General features: G+C 42.0%; 1 protein-coding gene across 4 annotated transcripts in view; it reads right to left on the bottom strand.

Annotated features, from left to right (window-relative positions):
* Positions 1 to 21,629, bottom strand: part of WWOX (WW domain containing oxidoreductase) — a 1,132,972-nt gene that overhangs the window by 827,133 nt on the left and 284,210 nt on the right. The gene's annotated exons all lie outside the window — the stretch shown is intronic.

The following is a 21,629-nucleotide window of genomic DNA, read 5'->3' as shown; positions in this document are numbered from 1 at the left end:
CAGCCGCACAAAAGAGTTTGCAGAGGGGCTTTGGGCTAACATTATCTCCTCTCAATCTGCATGCTAAAAAGCTGTAAGGAGGGGAACACACGACAAGGCCTGGATCATGGAAAGATGCAGTGGACAATGTCTTAATTTCAAAAGCTGCCATCCAGGTTGTGAAATATCTCCACTAAACCTGCATCAAAAAAGCAAAGACAACTCCTTTATATAAAGTACAAAAGCAGAAAGACTCGTTTATACCAATAGACTCTGACGGACTGAGATCTCAAAGAGAGTCCTGACTTAGTAAACCCAGAAAACTCTATCAGTAGGTGGAGTACATGCTGGTGATACGAATACTAACGGTAATAATGGCTACTGTGTATTCAGGGCCTGCCGGGGGCTGGGCATTTACATACCATCTCACTTCAGGCTCCTAACAACTCAAAGACAATGTTCTCTCCATTTGACAAGGCAGCATCTTACAAGAGATCACAGAGACAAGAAGTTGAGTACAAGAACTGACCCCTAGTCAGTCTGATGCCGAAGCCCAAGTTCCCTCCTGGCAAGAAAGCAGGAGAACTGGAGAGGTCAGGATTTGAAGCAATGGAGTTCCGTTGGCCATGTTCTTCATGGCATCATTCTGCAAGGACAGATCTCCGGGTTGCCCCTCCCACTGGCCTTGTGTGTAGGGGCCACTCCAAACTTTTAAATCTGGGTGCGCTTCAGAGCGCGAGATTCAATACTATCACTTCTTAGACCTAGCTCCTTGAAAGGACAAAAAGCCACCTGCCTATTCAAGTAAGAAGAATCCTGTAAAACAAATTGTTGACTTGGGACTTCTAGTCTAGACTGTGATGTTTAACTAAGATTAAGGAGGATAACATGATACCTATAAGGCTATGAAGGGGGATGCAAATGGCACTGCTGAGAACATCCTCTACCCTAAAGTGTCCTGTTCAGGGATGGACAGGAGTTGGGATGAGATGTGCAGTGTATTTGCAGCCGGTTTATCTTGGCCGCCAAGTCCTGGGCTCTAACCCAAGTCCTAAGCTTTGAGCTGTGAACAGCAGGCAGCGACGGCTGGAAAACACACTCACTCTGGACCATTTCACAGTGCTGAGTCTCAGTTTCCTTATCTGTAAAAGATGACTATTTCTATCCTTACAAACCTAGGAGCAGATCGCACGTTCATAAGCACCTAACATCCTGTCTGGAAGAGAAGCTGTCTAATTAATTTAACTAGCAGAGGAGACGTCTCTTGTGCCAAAGTCTTGCCCTGATGCCACTCGGCAAGAAACGGCAGTCTGTGTGCGCTTTAGTCCAGCACAGTGGATAGACAGATGGCAGTGATGTCCAAAGATCCCCCCTGAAGGCCACATCAGACCAGATTACTGAGGTACGGATCCTGAAGAATCCAAGTCATGCCTGCTAACAAAGCCCTGTTGTTGTTTTTCTTGTTTTTTTTGTTTTGTTGTTGTTTTTTTTTTTTTTTTTTTGAGATGGACTCTCACTCTGTTGCCCAGGCTGGAGTGTAGTGGTGTGATCTTGGCTCACCGCCACCTCCCCCTCCTGGGTTCAAGTGATTCTCCTGCCTCAGCCTCCCGAGTAGCTGGGACTACAGATGCACGCCACTACATGCAGCTAACTTTTATATTTTTAGTAGAGACGCAGTTTCACCATGTTGACCAGGATGGTCTCAATCTCTTAACCTCCTGATCCACCCACCCCGGCCTCCCAAAATGCTGGGATTACAGGAGTGAGCCACCACACCCAGCACAAAGCCCAGTTTTAAGTAAAAGTGGTAGAAAGTGATTAAATTATGTCCCCAAACCCCAACAGCACATCAGTGGCAGAAGCAAATTGGCCAACACAGATTTAAATTCCTGGTGTTGGGGAACAGCGGCAGACGCCCAAATGTGTAGATTTTGGAAAGAGCAGGAGAAACATGAACCTGATCTAGGAAAAGGGGAAAATGCCAACACAGGGGTTGCTGGTTTCGTAAGTTCAGGGAATAATAGAGCTGGAGGGTCTGCTGTAAGGTGAGGACACGTCCCTCCTTCTATAAAGAGGCAAACCGCCACCAAGAAGAGTGAAAGCCCTTGAGTGAAGTCACACCCTGTGGAAGGTGTGAGCCCCAAATAAGGAGCTGAACCCCACAAGCTGTCTGAGTAACTCATATTTATCTGATGATTAAACATTTTTTCGAAGTGTAAAATGTGGCAATACCCCCCACCAAGATGAGGGGTATCATAAACACAACTAGCTGACATTCAAAGTCAGCAAACAAAGTAACCTTTCATCCTCATCCTCAGTCCTCTGGTCCCCGCCTCCTTTTACTTGGAGCATGACACTCACTGCCACGTGCAGAATCTTACAGAAATGTGAATGTATCACAAGAGGAAAGGCAGCCATTCATTATGTTGTGGAGGGGGTGGTAAAGAAATGGTTCTGCTCAGCCAAGCCCCCAGGGAAAACCCCAAGGGATCTGCAGGCTACAGATTATAAAAATGCATGTCTGTATTTCCCCCATAAAACAGGAAGAACATTCCCAGATGGTGACCCCACAGCAGTATTTCAACAAAAATGATAGCACAGCCAACTAGCCCATACAGTCTTCCCTATAAGTAACTTACAACTGCTAAGTTTCCTTTTTGTTCTCCCGCTTCCCTTCAAAATAAAGCACAGAGCTGCCACTACCAATAAGAAGAAAATGATAACATATGCCTCTAAGGGAAAAGGGGGTCACAAGCCATCAAGTAGTTCAACAGACTAATCCACAAGCTGTGGGTTACTGGGCTCCTGGGGATAGTGACTCAAGTACACGCACTGTTATTCCGGTAATTCTCTTACCTTAGGTATCAGGTTTCCCATTTCTGCTACCAATCCTGAGAAATGGAAACTGGAGGCAATACAGCAAGTCCAGGGGATGGAAAATGCAGCTTTTAAATTAGGGTGTGTGTATGTGTTTATGGGTGTGTTGGGGGTTTGCACTTCCGATTGTCTAACAAACTAAGTAGCTTTATCGAAATATTTGTAGTGGGACATGCTCTAAATAAGAAGGTAGTGGCTGACAGATTACAAACGGAACCCATTTTTGAGGGGTGAACTGCTGTTAGACGAGGACAAGAGACTCGATCTGCCAAGGTGAGATTTCTTGCCAGGTCTGGTAGTGAATCTGCAAATGACAACAATTCACTTTCTTGGTTTAACTCATGATCTTTTTGTTGTTAACTTTTATTTGAAACTAATTATAAATTCACAAAACATGACCAAACTGGTACAGAGAACACCCCTACACCCATCATCCAGCTTCCCCCATATATACATCTTACATACACACAATGCATTGGCAAAACCTGAAAATCAACATCAGCACAACGTAATTTACTAGACCACAGTCATTATTGGGATGTCACCTGATGTGGTTTGGCTCCATGTCCCTACCCAAATCTCATGTTAAATTGTAATCCCCAATATTGGAGGTGGGCCTGGTGGGAGGTGACTGGATCATGGGACTGGTTAAAAACAGTTTAGTGTCATCCCTCCCACCCCCTTCCCATGCTGTCTTGTCATCAAGTTTGCCTAAGATCCGCTTGTTTAAAAGAGTGGATCACCTTCCCCTACTTGTTCTCCCACTCCCGCTAAGATGTGCCTGCTTCCTCTTCGCCTTCTGTCATGATTGGAAGTTTCCTGAGGCCTATCCAGAAGTAAAACATGAACACAGAACAATGAGCCAATTAAACCTGTTTTCTTTATAAATTACACAGTCTCAGGTATGTTTACGTAGCAGTGTGGGAACAAACTAATACAAGTTGAGATGCATTTGTTTGCTGTACCTTTGTGCATAATTCTAAGACATGTTATCACATGTATGGATTCATAAAACCATCACCACATACAAGACACAGAACTGTTTCATCACCACCAAGCAAACCATGACTTTCATTAACAAGTGTTAGAATTAGCACTTGCCATCTAGAACATCAAAAGCTCAGGCCTTGTTCGGTCAGAGCCTGCCGTCTTCATCGGCAATATAAACCCTTTAGTACATCACAGTGGCCAGTAAGATACGGTCTGAATTCCTTAGCATGGCTCACAAGATCCTCTAAATCAATCAGGATGTGCTTCAGTAAGGAACAACCCCCAAATCTCCATTACTTACAACAACCCAGAATTATGACTTGCTCACACTTCACACTCATTGTAGGTCAGTGGGCCCAGCTCACCATGGCCAGCCAGGGCCCAGGTAGACGGAGCCTCTGTTGTCTGTAACATTGACAGCCTCCATGGCATGTGGAAGGCAATGTGGTGAGCTGCACGTGGCATCTCAAAGACTTCCACTTAATAGTGACGGATGCTGCTTCTGCTCCCATTTCCTTGACAAAGTCACGTGGCTGGGCCTAGCTTCTAGAAGGTACATGCTATGTGTCCAGAAAGAGGAGAAATAAAAATACACAGTGAGGAACAGCAACAACTAACTCAGTCCATGACTTGGTCCCTGTCTACCTCTCTGGGCTTGTTTCAGGCCAACTCCTACTTCAAAAAGTCACAAAGACACATGAATATAGGCCATATAAAAAAGCATCTAAAACATAACTGGCTGCGCATAGCGGTGTGCACCTGCTACTCAGGAGGCTGGGGCAAGAGGATCACTTGAAGTTGTGAGGTCGAGGCTGCTGTGAGACATGATCACGCCACTGCACTCCAGCCTGGGCAACATAGCAAGACTGTCAGAGTGAAAAAGGAAAGAAAGAAAATCCCACCACCATAAAATAAACTGATAGCTTTCCATATATCCCTCCTTCCTTCCAACCTATATGTCTATCCATCTATCTTCCCACCTACCTATCCATTCATCCATCCCTCTAATCATCCATCCTCCCACGTTTGTTTAACCAGAAGACATTCATTCTGAGATCACTGAATCTTGAAATGCTGTAAAATGGCTCTCAAAATTTTCCTTCCCCAAATCCTCATTCTTCCTTCTGATCACACCAGTACAAGTTTATCTCAGGCAAAACAGAAATGTTAATGTATTTTAAATTATGTATACAGACTCTACAACCCATCATTTTAAAACAGAGCCGCACAGGTGCCATCCCACATGTGAAGCATCAGGCAACTTCGAGGTATCTCAGAAGCCCACCTGCTCCCAACACCCAGGGCTCAGCCAGAAAGACATAATCAGATAACCCAGGTACATGTCTCCCATTTCTCTCGGATACAGGGACGCTCATCAGTAGCACAGTTCACTGACACCTTAATACAGCAAGTCTTCTTCATATAGCAAGTCTTCTTCATCTATTCTTTATTAACTTCTAAAATCTGTCTTAGTGACTCAAGAGTCTGTAAGTGTGGAATCAAAGGGGTTTTCTGTTGTTATGCAACAGTGATCTCTAGTATCATTTTATGACTATAAATTAGCCATGTGTGACTCTGATGTGATACTGCCTGAAACCAAAGCAACCATATGGGGAGTGTGTGGTATTTAAACAGAGAAATGGGGAGATATTGTCATTGGCAGCAAAGACACCAGAGCCAGGCTGCCCTGGAACCACAGCCCAGCATGGCCAAGGAACTGGCAACATGACTTCAGGGAAGCTACTGGAAGGTTCTGGGCTTCAGTTGCCTTAGTTATGAATGAGCATAATAGTATTGCCTTGTATGGTTACAGTGAAGATTAGATAGAGTGAACATAAGGTATGAGCCACACAATGGGCTCTCAATATATGCTATTATCGTTATTTTGAAGGCCATGGCTAAAATGTGATACCCATTGTGTTCCAGTAATAATGCATAGTAGTAACTGTGGGTCTCCCTTGTTTTCTTTTTTCAGGGGGTGGTTTGGGGCTGGGCAAGTTACTGCTTCTTGTGTATTTAGTTTGCTCCTCTGTGAAATGGGAGTAAGAACAGCACCTGCCTTAGGTTGGGAAGTGAGGCAATGTAACTAAAGCACTTGGAGCAGAACATGATATCTGATCAGGAGTTCATAACTCTAGATCCTTATACTGTGACTGCGTACTGTTTTATCATTGTGATCATCACAACGCATAAGATGTGGTGGTGACTATCCATAAAGAGCGCAATGCTTCACTCCTCACAGATAGGGCTGAATGGGTCATCAAGGGCCGATGATAAAAGTGACCTCAAAACAATGACCACTTCAGTCCTTGCCCCACAGCAGTTCTATATCCCTATAGCAACTTTGCAGGGTGCAGTCATTATCATCCACCTATTTCACAGATGGAGAAGCTGAGATTCAAAAGCCTCATGCACAGCTGCATCACGATAGTAACTGCAAAGCCATGATTCACCCCAACGCAATATTTCAATAACTATTCCATATTCCATTATGTCTACACAATGTGCCTGTCCTCTCATCCCCCAACCCTCCTTACCCCTTGGAAGCCCTCATGGCAGCTGCGACAAAAACCAGGGAAAACCATCAGATCTGTAACTGCCTCATGCTGTCCTGATCTCGGTAACCTGGTAGGCCAGGTATGCTTCTCTCATTTCCCTTGGATACAGGGGCACTCATTAGTAGCACAGTCAGTGGACACCAAGTCCCAAATAAGGGAGACAACCTTCACAGGACTAAATTCATTTATCCATTAACACTGCCTGTAAAGGGAAACGTGTTTTCCACAGATTCAATCTCCATTTTCTTTTTTCCTCTCCATCATTCCAACACTTCAAAGGCAATGTCTCATACCTACATTATGCTTACCAACAATGGGAGGAGAAAAAACATCTCAAGGCAATAGGCCTTTAGAACACAGGATAGGAACAACTCCAATGATCATACCTAGTTTTCAAGACCACAAATTATTACTTTACAGTCATCGTCAATTGTAAATTGCCTAGGAATCAGCTGGGAGGGTATCAATGAGTTCGCACTCCTATCCCATTTCTTGCCATAGTGAACCGAAGTAGTTGGTCTGCGGCCCAAGCTATTGGGTCTTAGGGAGCATGCTTCAAAATACTCCCATCTCGTGCATGTGGGCCTTGCATTCTCCACTTACCTCCAATGAAAGAATCCCTGGCACACACGTTTGGCACATCTAGCAACACAAAGCAGCAGTTCTTTGTTATGCTGTGTTGAAAGCATCATCACTATGTGGGTCAAATAAAGGAACACATCTGCACAGCGGCTGGAGAAGGAAGATACCCAGGTACACTAGATGGCTGTGCTGAGCCTGGCCTCCATTATACCCGGAGGAAATTCTCTTTTAGCTGGGGGACTCGTCATATGCAACTGCAGAGGCAAGGGTTGCTGTTTACAGGGAATTAGCTATTTTTGTGATCTCACTTCAAGGTATCCATCGATGCTGATTGGATGGCTATGTATCTACCCCTCCCTTACCAATATGGAAAAACTTATTTCCAGAATCTCATTTAAAAAGCTCTCATTTGCATGTATTTATTGATCATAAAAGCAACAAAAATAATAAGCGCCTATGACATGCTTGTTTTCATTTTACAGTAATAGCAAGTATCTTTTGAAGCATCTATAATTTTCCCTATTTTACAGATGACAAAACAGAGGCTGAGTGACGTTAAAGTGGCAAAGCTAGTAAGACACAGATATGCGTTTCCAACTCAGACGTGGCTGTTTCCAATGCTTGTGTCGTCACAAGATTGCCACACTGAGCTGTTCCCCCATCGTCATATTCTTCAACACATAACACCGGGAGGCTCTGAAGAAATTAACATCATCTATATATTCTTATTTGTGTCTGTTTTATATCATATTTATTTTACCCACTTAGAATTTACAAGAGAAGTGTTACTGCCGAACGAGAAAATATAAGCACGGCAATAATCTACACTCAGAGCTTATTGCTAATGGCATCCTGCAAATTCTAATCCAATGGGCCTTAATTGCATTATGCTGATGTCTCTCATCCTTCCGCTTTACATACTCTCGGTCCTGATTTTATGTTCTAAAACCTTAAATAGGAGCTGTCACATTTACAGCAGCAAGAGACACTGGCGTTGAGCATAGTATTGACATGACATTATTCACTGAACTACAGGAGAGATCTAACTCAACTGGTTTAATAATTCATCAATATCGTATGCGGGACTTCATAACACTAATTCCTCTAGTATTATTTAAGCGATGGTAATGGTTGCGATGGGTGACATCTTCACTGGAAAATGTATGGGGACACAGTTGACTAGTGATTCTTGTATGTCTTAGTCAAGATCGTGTGCCAGTCTGATGTGGAGTTTGACCCATCTTTGCCAAGTCTAAAGATGAAAAGTGTGCCCTCACAAATGTTCTTCCTCATAGGATTCGCAGGAAAGGGGAGTTTGAGAGTCTCTTCCCTGGCTTGACACATTTTATCACTTTGCTTTTAATAAACAAACACTCTCGGAGAGGATTCCACATTTTAAAATATGGAACCACACCGAAAATGATCGCTGGCAAAACCCTGGATTTCCTTGTCTCTCACACCTTTTTTGGGGCGGGGAGGGGAATGGGGGAAGTCTTGAAGAACAGAGGCTGAGTTTGCTATTCCTAACCTTCAAATCAACCAACCAGCATCAACCTTCACTCCAGGGCCCTCCACCAGATCCCCTTCCTACCTCCCCCTGCCAAAATACACTAACATCCCTAAGAAGAAAATGATGACAACTCTTCCTTCACTATATACAGGCCAAAATTTTTGCCTTGTGTTGCTGGAACTCAATTTATAAAATAACCATGTCAATATCTATAGGTAATTGTGAGTCTATTCAAGGAGAAATTGCACCAGATAACAGCTTATTTAATTTGGTATAAGAGTTACGTGCCATGGAAAGCAAAACTATTAAAAATGCTTAGACAGTAATTGGCAATATTTTGCAATCCGGATAAAAAATGCTTATCTTGCCAGAAACTAACAAGAGAGTGAAAATATTCCAAAACCGTCCCATTTCCCTCTATGCAATATATTCACTTTGCAGCTTAAAAACAGTTTAAGGAAGGACAGTGAATGACACAGGAGGTTGGCAGTCAACATGATTGTGCATTTATGCCTTGCTATTGAAGAAAGAGCCTTTTTTCACAGTGAATTTTTCATTCTAATGTAAGTGATGATTTACGTTAACTATAGGTAAAGCGTGGTTACATTTTCCTGAAGGATTGCTGGCAAGTAAAGAGGAGTACAATAAGTTGAAGCATAAAAGCTTTCTCTGTCATAATATTTATTATAATGGCATATAAAATAGCTGAAATAAATAATAGATGACTAAAGGTAAATTCATATGATAAAGAATCCTTCAGCAGACACCATTACTTTTGACTGCTCTAGCTTTATACACAGTTGAAGACTCTTAATAAACATGCCCTATATCTTATGGAAGTACTGCAAACATCAAAGACGTGCTTAAAAGGCAACGTACTGGACATGAGCTAATTTACTGTATAATTACCTTCTCAACAGCAACAGTCTGTATATTCTGAATATTTAATAGCCGTGTTCTTAATGAAACTTGTTAAGCCTCGGAACTTCCCACTTCGGGGAAGTCAGTGATAAAAGAAAAATCAGTGCCCCACACCTCCTCGATTCAGAAAGATGTGTAGCTCCGAACACAGAGATCCGGGACCTGGTGATTGCCGCAAGTCGCAAGTCAATAGTGGGTAAATTGAATAAAAAGACAAAAACAAGATTTGTCTGTTCTGGTCGAAAGGATTTTACATTCCACACGGCAGACTTGTGAAGTCTGAACAATTCTCAAATGGAGGGAGATGGTATCGGTTCCAGCTGTTGGGAGGGCCAGAACTATATCCTGATAGCCGAGTCTGAGCAGAGCGTGAGCAGAGTCTGCTCTGGTTCTCAGCCAGGGGCCATTCTAACCGCTAGCAGACATCTGCTAATTTCCGGAGACATTTCTGCTTGTTGCAACTTGGTGGAAAGTGAACTGGCATCTAGAGGGCAGAGGCCAGGAATGCTACTCAGTATATTACGATGCACAGGACAGCCGGCCTAACAAAGGATTCTCTGGCCTCAGTAGTCCCGAAGTTGCCTGCGTGTGGTTGGTCACAAGCACTTTGGTTAACCCAAGTAGTCATCAGCTATTTACATTTACTGTTAGTTGCAAAAATAAAACTGGTTCATTATATTACAAATAATACAGAAGTGGATAAAGTATAAAGTAAAAACGTTCCCCAAGTTCTACTGCGCCAAGGTAAGGACAGGGACAGCCTGGTTCAGGTTCAGATCCTTCCAGAGTATATTTTCTACCCATGTAAAAACATCATGCAACTTTTCCTAAAAACATAGTGTTGTAGCTCATGTGGTTGCTTCACAATCTAGTTTTCCTCAATAATACATAATTGAATCTATCTAAACAGAGCTCTACGCCCATACTTGGTCACCAGTATGTGTGGCCCACTAAAGTATATTCAATCATTCATCAAAAACCGTCCCCACATACTTCACTAGCTTTGTGAACTTTTTATTTACATTCTCTACACCTGAGCTTCCTTATCAGTAAAAACAGAAATTAAAGAACTTGCTCCTTGAAGTTACTGTGAGAATTGTTGGATAATATCTATGAGAAGCGGCCGGGTGTGGTGGCTCATGCCTGTAATCCCAGCACTTTGGGATGCAGAGGCAAGTGCATCACTTGAGGTCAGGAGCTCAAGACCAGCCTGGCCATCATGGTGAAACTCCATCTCTACAAAAATTAGCCAGGTATAGTGACACGTGCTAGTAGTCCCAGCTAATCAAAAGGCTGAGGCAGAATAATCGCATGAACCCATGAGGCGGCGTCTGCAGTGAGCGAAGATCGCGCCACTGCACTCCAGCCTGGGCATCAGAGCAAGACTCCACCTCAAAAAAAAAAAAAAAAAAATCCTATAACTGTTACTCATTGTTTCTGTTGTAATATTCTTTTATGTTGTTGCCAGGATTTTTTTTATTTTTTATTGCCACTGAAAGCAATGCTGCAATACAAATACTTAGCAAAATATAATATTTTTCTTTAAGATTAATTCCTGGAAGTAGACCCACTAGGTCAAGAGATACCCACATTTTAAATTTTGATCAATTTTTACTGAGGGTCCTCCAAAAAGGTTATACCAATTTCCATTCCCAAGAACTCTACAGGAGACTATGAAAGAAAAGCAAAACAACCAATAATTCACACTGACATTTATCGTAAATTAAAATGTACAGCTTCATATCTGCATCTCTAATACCTGATGCATACACAATAGTACTGAGCACGTTTTCAGGACAAGCTTTAATTTAGAAAATGAATGAATGACTGTTTAACATACCATCAAATATGGGGGAAAGCCGTAAGTAGAAATACAAGTAGGCTACTCATATTGGCAGCAACAATTTTCCATAAGCCATTTGGAAACCCAGGCACTTCTCCTGGTGCTTCAGGCTGTCTGGCTGAATGCCGGCCTCTTGGAAGTTGGCCACACTGTGTGTGACGGATATGTGCTTGGTATGCAGAATATGCAGTAAACATGTAACAGTATCATCATGCTGGAGAAATGACCATGACAGTTTTCACTTTACAGATGAATCTAAAGAGAGAAATCATTCAGAGGATCTCCAGGAACAAAGCAGGATGTTTAACAGATAAACTGGAAAATATTTTTAAATGTGCTTCGGAAAAAAATAAGGTTTCCTGCTTAAAATGGTATCTGCCTCGCAGTAGTTTATGGGTTCCCACCATAATACCCATAAAGACAGAAAAAGTAGCCAAGGGCGATGGCTCGCGCCTGTAATCCCAGCACTTTGGGAGGCCAAGGCAGGCAGATCACCTGAGGTCAAGAGTTCGAGACCAGGCTGGCCAACCTGGTGAAAACCCGTTTCTACTGAAAATGCAAAAAAAAAAAAAAAAGAGAAAAAAAAAAGGCTGGGCACAGTGGCTCATGCCTGTAATCCCAGCACTTTGGGAGGCCAAGGCAGGCGGATCACGAGGTCAGGAGATCGAGACCATCCTGGCTAACATGGTGAAACCCTGTCTCTACTAAAAATACAAAACAAATTAGCCGGGCCTGGTGGTGGGCGCCTGTAGTCTCAGCTACTCGGGAGTCTGAGGCAGGAGAATGGCGTGAACCCAGGAGGCGGAACTTGCCGTGAGCTGAGATTGCGCCACTGCACTTAGCCTGGGTGACAGAACGAGACTCTGCTTTTAAAAAAGAAAGAAAGAAAAAGTTGAGGACTCAAAACACCATAAACACAAACAGAGTCATCACTATCGCTAAATTTTGTGCGTCATTTGGAGTAGCTACAGGACCAAATAAATTATGCTGAAAATGAATTGAAGAAGCAACTAAAACAACAGTAACAACAAGTGAAATTTTTTTTATGGGGGAAAGGATTTCACTGAGCCATTAAATCATGCATTGTCTGGCTTTGCTGATCAGAATGATAGACATTAAATAACTTGATACCTAAGAAAAAATTTAGACATGTATATAAGACTTTCAAGAGTAACAGGGAGAGAGGAAAAGAGAGAAAGACAGAAAGGAAGAAACGGAGGAAAGAATCATTAGCTTCCAAATGAGCAACAGGGAGAAAAAATGATGTATGGAGTAACTCAGACAAAAAGAAATTTAATCGATTCAAAAATATGCCTGGTGGCCAGGCACAACGGCTCACACCTACAATCCCCACAATGTAGGAGGCCAAGGCGGGCGGATCGCTTGAGGTCAGGAGTTCGAGACCAGCCTGGCCAACATGGTGAAACTCCATCTCCACTAAAAGTACAAAAATTGGCCGGGCCTGGTGGCACACACTTTTAATGCCAGCTACTTGGGAGGCTGAGGTGGGAGGAACACTTGAACTCAGCAGGCAGAGTTTGCAGTGAGCCGAGATCACGCCACTGCACTCCAGCCTGGATGACAGTGAGACTCCGTCTCAAAAAAAATACACATATATGCCCAGAAAAATTTAAAAATAAGAAAAACTTAGTAGTGAAGAAAACACAATGAAATATAGCAATTATTTCAAATTTATCAGTAATGGTAAGAAACATGAACTTAAATTCACACATTAAAAGGCAGAAACCAACAGACGAGAAATTCAAAAATAGTTCTATGCTGTATAAAAAAAATACACTGCAGATAGAGAGAACTAGCTATCCCTCAGAATAGTTCTCTTTCCACAGTACGGGAGAAGAGGCTGACTAGACAGAAAGCCACGTTTCCTGACCTACACTGCATTGAGATGAGATATTTGTTTCCACTAATGGTCACTGAGCAGAAGACAATGTAACTCCTGGGCTATTTCTCATATGAATTGGGTTCTCCATACTTCAACCTTCCATGAGATAAATGTTAAGCTATAATAAGTTCCTAGGGGACAATACAGCCACTCAATGAAATGAGCTTGGATATCTTCCTCACCAAACAGACAAAGCCAACTGTCAATCAGAGACACCCATGTGGATCTGTGTCTTAACACTGAAAGACATTTGGTAAAACTGCTCTGCCATAATGCAAAAGGTACATCTAGTACCTACTGTACTGCTTCTGAAGCTCCAGGGAAGAGCTAGAATGTCAGTGTGTGCTGGTTGCTCCACACTGCTTTTACCAAGATATTACAAGAAAGAGATGTGCTCCTGAAAAAAGCATTGTCCAGTTTGAAAGCAGAAATGAAAGGTAGGACATTACAGAGTTGAAAAAGTCAATTGATTCTGGAGTCCAAAAAGCATAAAATAAGCCTGCAAAAGTCTTTGAGAGACAATAGCCCATTACGAATTCAAATAATTCAGCCCAGTAGCATATGTCAGATTAATGATGCTACTTTTCAAACCAAGCTCATTATTCCAGATAGCCTCATGGTAGCTGCTACTGAGTTGAAAGAGAGGCATGATGATAACAAATTAGAAAAATAAAGCAACTTGAGAGTCACGTCTAGGAAAGACTGGTGTGGCTACTACTCATGAATTAACTGGAAAGAAATACATCTGAATCCTGTAAGATTATTAAGAAATTAAATAAAGATTAATCTGACCTTAAAAGTCTGTAACTGCTAAAAGCAAAAAACTGAGCCTCAACTATGCACCAGCAGGAAGTGGGCTGATAGTTGCTAATTCCCCTAAGGAAAGTAACCCTACTCCAGATCCAGTTCAGATGGGACCATGGAGCATGATGGACAGAGTACTTCCCTCCAGAGAGCAGATTTAAGACCTGGGTAAAGAATGTTCTCTTACTACAAGGTTCTTTACCTCCCCAGCGTGATTCTATCATTGATTGTCATGGAGCAGCATGTTTCTCATTCTTTTCTTTTGAAAATGGAGATTTTACTGCTAATATTCCATCTCTACTCCACCTTCTATTGCATAGGGCAGCAGTGGGGTTCAAGGCATGAATAGGCTGCCTTCTTGAATGCCACAAGACCATAAGGAACCATATCTAAGCATGAAGGAGACCCTAGAATTTGCACAAAATTAAAGAATTAAATGGGATTTTCAGACTCTGCCTTTGGAAGAAAAGTGAATGTCTTCTCTATGTGGGAATAAGGAAGCAAAAGGTATTTGGTGTCCAGATGTGAGAACTGTAATGGAGACTACCAGCCGTTCACAGAATCCCTGTGCCTTAGTTTCCAAGACACTCAACTAGATTCATTGCCCAGTCTCCTTCACAATTAGGCATAGCCGTGAGACTTGGAGTTGGCCAGTGGAATATAAATCTAAGGGAGGTACACCTCTTCAAGGCCTAGTCCATAAAACACTCACATGTCTACTTCCAGCCTCAATTGAGAGACCAATAACCACTGTTACATAAGCCGGAAATAAATTAGCATTGTGTTAAGCCATTAAAACAACAGAAAATATTTGTCCTAGAAGCTATCCTTGCCTACCTAACACACGTGATTAAAACAGAGAAATATAAAAAGGTTAAAGATAAAGAGTTGAAAGAAAAATATCGGAACATTTTGAAAGTAGAACAGCTAGCATAGCAAATAACATAAAAATAAATTTTAGGCAAAATAAAAATAAAAAACACTAAAGATAAAAATGGATAATGCATAAAGGGCGAAACAATTAAGCAGGAATAGATAACAATCATGAACTTGCATGTGTCAAATAATACAGCCATAAGCAAAAAGATGAACTTATCTATCTTAGTGGCAGAGATTAACCATTTGTAATAGAAATAAGTAAAAGTAGACAAAATGGAGTATTTAGATAAAATGGTCAACAAACCATTAAAAGAGTATAAACCAAGTAAAAGAGCTGTGGAACACTACACATAAAAATATGGATTCTTTTCATACATTCTTGAAGTTAACCATGAGCCAGATCACAAAGGCAATTTCAACATACTTCAAATTCTTATCATCACAAAGATCACACCTTTTTATTGTGACGCACTTAAACTAGAAATTGAAAATAAATGGTTATCATCTTAAAATGAATAAGTTATATCCATCTGTAGAGAGTCAGAGCTAGGAAGTGGAAGCACAAGAAAATTGTAGTACAGTGATGTCACCTTCAATTAAAACTTGCAAAACAATGACATTGATGCTGAGGAGCTGTGCATATCAACTTAACTCATATACTTCAGAAAAATTACCTAGGTATGTCAAAGATCATGTTACCTACTCTAATAATGATTAGCTTGAATGCTAATTAAAGGATGAAGAACAGTGAAGAAAAAAGTGAGGATAACAACAAGAGATAATAAAAGAAAGGATAAACAAGTAAAAAAAATCACAACAAAGACTCAGCAACTTGATCTCTAAATATTCTATGTCAGGAAACAAATTTTTTATATTTCTCATATATTTCTCTTCTTTTTGATAAAGAGTATTTTGAATTTGATGTTTATCCAATGAATAATATTAACGATGGCCAATTCTTATATAGTACTTACTATGTACTGAGCTCTGTTCTAAGAACATTTACATATGAATTCACCCATTTAGCAACTCTCTGAGGTGGGTGGTAATATCATCCCATCTTGCTAAGGAGGGAACTAAAGCAGAGGTTAGGTAACTTGCCCAAGATTTTAAGACAGTTACTTTTGGAGCAAAGATATACCCAGACTGTCTGGCACCTAGATCCATCCCTTTTTTTGTTTTTTTTTTTTGGATACAGAGTCTTGCTCTGTCTCCCAGGCTAGAGTGCAGTGGTGTGATCTTGCTGGCTGCAACCTCCAGCTCCCAAGTTGAAGCAATTCTGATGCTTCAGCCTCCCAAGTAGCTGGGATTACAGACCTGCACCACGATGCTTGGCTATTTTTGTATATTTAGTAAAGACGGGGTTTCATCATGTTGGCCAGACTGGTATCGAACTCCTGACCTCGTGTGATCCTCCCACCTCGGCCTCCCAAAGTGCTGGGATTACAGGCGTGAGCCACCGTGCCCAGCCTTACGGTTTCCATTATGGCACTGTGCAGCCTATATCATTACTACATGATAGGCCATCACTATACACATTACTATACATATCTGTATCCACAAGCAACGTATTTGTTAGGTTTTAACAATTGGTTTTAATTGGATTTCTGATGGTGTTTATTAATCCTCCCTCCGAGAGAGACCTTTCTGGAGAAATTGGTCCCATAATAGGATGGGTAACAGTATGTAATGAAAATGTTTGCCTCTTTGAGCTTTGCCCGGACATTAATGAGCAATCAGTCCAGCCCCTCAATATTGTGGTAGGTGTATTTGTGTGGCCAGCACAGGCCGGGTGAGCTGCCCCTCCTTGGTTGTGTGTTGTGCCTGGTGAGACTCGGCTCTGCCAGTTGCTGCCCACCCCTTCATTCTTAAAGTCTTTATTTTAGTTCTTCTCTTTATAATCTGGAATAAGTCTTCCAGTAACTTACTCAAGAAAGCTAAATGGAAAGCATTTCCTGAGTCTTTTCTTTTTCTACCTTTTTTCCTCTTGCTTGACACTTAAAAGATACCCCTGAGTATGAAATATGTAAGTTCCACTGTTTTCACTGCAATATTCTTCACTATCTTTTGGAACTTACTGTGACAGAGGAGAAATCTGACATCACTGTGTAAACTCAGAATAATGTCTAGCACACAGTAAGCCCTGAGCATACACTAGTTATGATGTTCCTAATTTTCCACATTAATGGGTTATCCTTTAATGTACACACTTCCCAAGTTCAATGAGAAAACAAACTCTAAAGAAAAAGAATAGGAAAAAAAGGAAAAGAAAAAGGATAGAGAAAGAAAGAGCTGAGAGAGGAAGGGAGGGGATGAGACAAGAACAAGCCACATTCGAATCTGGCTCTGTAGTCACCTCTCCCATGGCCCAATGGGACAAATGAATCGCGATGGGTAATTTTGCCAAAACCCAGCTAACTTATAGACTGCATGTGTTGCAAAGAGCATCCCAGGCAGCATTAGAGTGGGGAGGGGAAGGCAGAGGACCCCACCTTACAAATGTCCATTAGAAGCCACTTCACGATGGCATGCATGTTAATGCAGCCTGGCCTCAGTGCAAGCTCTCCCTGCCTCTTCAATATTTATAAAGAGCATCTTCCCTTTTCTCCTTGGCTGGAGGATATAGATGTTCTCCATGGGAAGAGTTTCTACCGCTTGCAGCCTGATGGGCTGGCCCAGAGCTTTCACCATATTAAAAAGAGGACTTGCTACATTTAGTATATCAGGAAAACCAAAGGACAGCACTGACTTTATGAGGTCACACTCCTTTCTGGGATATCAGGTCTACCAAGCATCCCCTAGAAGGGGATATGGGGGAATTGTGGCTGAAGGCCACATGTTCTAGTTAACCTAAGAGTCACCTGTCATCACTCATATAGGACCTACAACCTTGTCCTCTGTATAAATTTAGAAAATCCATTCCACTCATGTAAACTGAAGGCTTTTGAGAATGTACCCTCTGTTCACAGAAGGGGAGATTACAGACATGGCCTTATTTTACCCTACTGAGCCCTTACAAAGTTGACATAATTACTTCTAGTTTATAAACAAAACAAAGACTGAAAAAGCATGCGAAATCTGCTCAAAAATAATAATTAGAAGCTGGCAGAAGCCAGACGCAGCGGCTCACACCTGTAATCTCAGCACTTTGGGAGGCCAAGGCAGGCAGATCACCTAAGGTCACGAGTTTGAGACCAGCCTGACCAACATGGTGAAATTCCATCTCCACTAAAAATACAAAAGTTAGCAGGGTGTGGTGTCACACACCTGTAATCCCAGCTACTCAGGAGGCTGAGGCAGAAGAATAGCTTGAACCCAGGAGGCAGAGGTTGCAGTGAGCTGAGATTGCGCCACAGTACTCCAGCCTGGCGACAGAGTAAGACTTCGTCTCAAAAAAAAAAAAAAGAGGTTGGCACAACTGGGATGGTAGTCCTCCCTCCGTTGTGACAAGTCAATTCTCCTTCCAAAACAGTACTGCTGTATCCATGCCACTACCTTCTCCCCAGCCTGGAAATTATCCCTGAGCCCAGGAGATTATGAAGGGGCCACATCCATAAGTACTTCACTTAAAAAATGTTGTTCTGTCCATGAACTTAAAGCCTTTTACACCTTTTTTCTGTTTTATTCCCAGGGCTCTCCAATCTTTTCGCTTCCCTGGGTGACACTGGAACAAGAATTATCCTGGGCTGCGCGTAAAATATTAATACGCTAACCCTAATGATAACTGATGAGCTGGAAAAAAAAATGGCAAAAAAAAATCTCATCATGTTTTAAGCAAGTTTAGATATTTGTGTTGGGCCGCAAAGTTGTCCTGGGTGACATGTGCCCACAGGCTGCAGGTTGAACAAGTTTGATTTAGACCATTAAAACTGTAACTTTTTGGCCAGGCGCAGTGGCTCACGCCTGTAATCCCAGCACTTTGGGAGGCCGAGGCGGGTGAATCACGAGGTCAGGAGATCGAGACCAACCTGGCTAACACAGTGAAATCCCGTATCTACTAAAAAATATACAAAATTAGCCAGACGTGGTGGCAGGCACCTATAGTTCCAGCTACTTGGGAGGCTGAGGCAGGAGAATGGCATGAATCTGGGAGGCAGAACTTGCAGTGAGCCGAGATTGCACCACTGTACTCCAGCCTGGGCGACAAAGTGAGACATCATCTCAAAAAAAAAAAAAAAAAAAAATTGTAACTGTTGTGATAGAAAAAAAAAAAAAACTCCAGCTGATTTCAGCTTCTCTACTACATCCACCCCCCAGGCTTTGGATTAAACAAGTTTGACAACTGAGTCAGGTATGATAGGAACTGTTTCTGTATGTGTAGAAAGAAAATACTAACCCAACCACCTGCTCATTTTGACTTGACATGCTTTTCTTTCCAAATGACCATGAGTCCTCTAGAACAGGGACTGGCAAACCTTTTCTCTAAAGGATCAGATAGTAAGCATTTTAGATTTTTCAAGTATCTCCCAAATACTCAGCTTTCATAGCATGAAAGCAAAATTGACCAAAGAGGATATAGAAATAAATTGGCGTTCCTGTGTTCTTCCCAGTAAAACTTTATTTACAAAGCCGGGCACTGGGCAGGAATTCTGCCCTGAAGGACACAGTTAGTTGACGACTATTTTAGAATAAGAGTGTGGTCCCCTGAAGTCTAACAGTCTTATAATTAATACTACGTTCAGGTTCCAATTAATGCATGAGAAAAAAAGGAGAACGTCATGCCATTCCTTAGAGTGTCTGTTCTTTCTCACCCACTATTTGATAAAGTACACAGTAAAAACCAGCCTAACACTCTCAAACAACGTGAAGAGTTAAGGATGTGTGGATGGGCATAGGAGGGAGCATCTGTAAATACTTTGCCCTGGAAAATGTGTGTTCTATTAAGTAATCGAAAAGTTTAACAGTGTTACACTTCATACGTAACAGCATTAAATGTTTTCTATCATTCCACATGTCCTCTTAAACATGAAACCTTTTTTGAAATGCATTTTGGCATCTCTAGGAATTTACCAAAAATGGTCAGCAAATTGAAATAGGGGTTTCTAGACATTTCCCAAGTATGCCAATACCTGGGCATTTAGGGTGCTAAGAAAACACATTTTCCAGTGGGTCCAAAGATGTATTCCCTGATCAACTGGTGATACTTTCCTGAATCTAGGAAAAGAAGCTTCAAATCACAAGCCCCATCTTCACCACCTGGCACATGGGCATAGTATTTCTGTCCAGTTCATACACATTTATACTTCAGAAACTTGAACCAAAACAACAAAACAATGTTTCTCTAATTAAAGGAGAGCTGTACACTTTCCTCTTTACTGGAGAAGTGTAAGTTGCAAATGAAGACCCAGAAATTTGGTGGAGGAAGCCATAGAAGGGCATGCAGAAGCACACACACACGAAAAAAAGAACGAAAACAAGAAATAAGGAGATTGTTTACAGAAAAGTTACTAATGAGGCTATTTCCCCTATACGTGGTAATCTTTTCCTAAATGATAGCAGTAGATACAGACTCCCTACCACCTTTTAGAGTCATTTCATCATGTGGAAACAATTACAAGCAACACTATCATACAGGGAATTCCAGGATCCTACTGGGGACAGAATGTATGGACCTTCCAGGAGGAATCTGAATTTTTTTGTCGCTATTGAAGTCATGTTCAATGTTGCCCAGATTCAGTTGCAAGCCTTGTTGGGAGCCACAGTTTATTGGCAGAATGCTCTGTGTGCCAAGAACCCCAGCAAGCACCTGATTTAGAGGGAAGTAAATATTTCTCAATAAACAGAACCTACTATCCAGCAGTAAAAAAAGAAAAACCAAACAAAAACATAACCACCAGCTGGCTCATGGCATTAGGTTCCTCCAGCGCTTTCAGTTCCACGGATGCGCTGAATACAATCACACTGATGATGTCAGGTGACACAGAGCCACCAGTTGCTCTTGGCAGGGGCTAAACTGGGCACTTTGCACTAACATTGATTTCCTCCTTCATCCTCAGCATCTTCAAGAAGTAGGTGGCCGGGCGCGGTGGCTCAAGCCTGTAATCCCAGCACTTCGGGAGGCCGAGACGGGAGGATCACGAGGTCAGGAGATCGAGACCATCCTGGCTAACATGGTGAAACCCCGTCTCTACTAAAAATAAATACAAAAAACTAGCCGGGCGAGGTGACGGGCGCCTGTGGTCCCAGCTACTTGGGAGGCTGAGGCAGCAGAATGGCGTGAACCCGGGAGGCGGAGCTTGCAGTGAGCTGAGATCTGGCCACTGCACTCCAGCCTGGGCGACAGAGCGAGACTCCGTCTCAAAAAAAAAAAAAAAGTAGGTATTAGCATCTTCATTTTGCAAGTGAAGAAATGGAAATCATGTAACTTAAACTCATAAACCAGATGGAGAAAGAATGTGAACCCAAGTCTAACTGGCCCCAAAGAATGATCCACAGCTCAACCCATAGTACACATAAAATACTATGACTTCAACTGTGACTATCACAGACAGAAGAAAGGCAGGGGACTAGGAACATCCTTGCAAAGGATGAAATTCCAGGTACCTAGACAGAATGGGATGAAGACAAGAAAAATCAGAAAAAGGCCAAAACGACTGCATGTAGGGGAAAGCACAGAAAATTCCTTGTTCCCTCTTGCTCTCCGGAGATCCGTAATCATATGCTACGCTGTTCCCTGGAAGTGCAGACATACACAGGGTAGCACATTAATCCTTCAAACACTAACAGATGCTGGCAGGGATTTAGACTGGAATGTATTTACAAAGTGACAAATTATGTTCTGTA

This window comes from Macaca thibetana, chromosome 20 (assembly GCF_024542745.1).
Source record: "Macaca thibetana thibetana isolate TM-01 chromosome 20, ASM2454274v1, whole genome shotgun sequence".
In the NCBI taxonomy this organism is placed as follows: domain Eukaryota; kingdom Metazoa; phylum Chordata; class Mammalia; order Primates; family Cercopithecidae; genus Macaca; species Macaca thibetana.
Note: the sequence above shows the minus strand (reverse complement) of the source record. Positions and strands in the feature narration are given on the sequence as shown.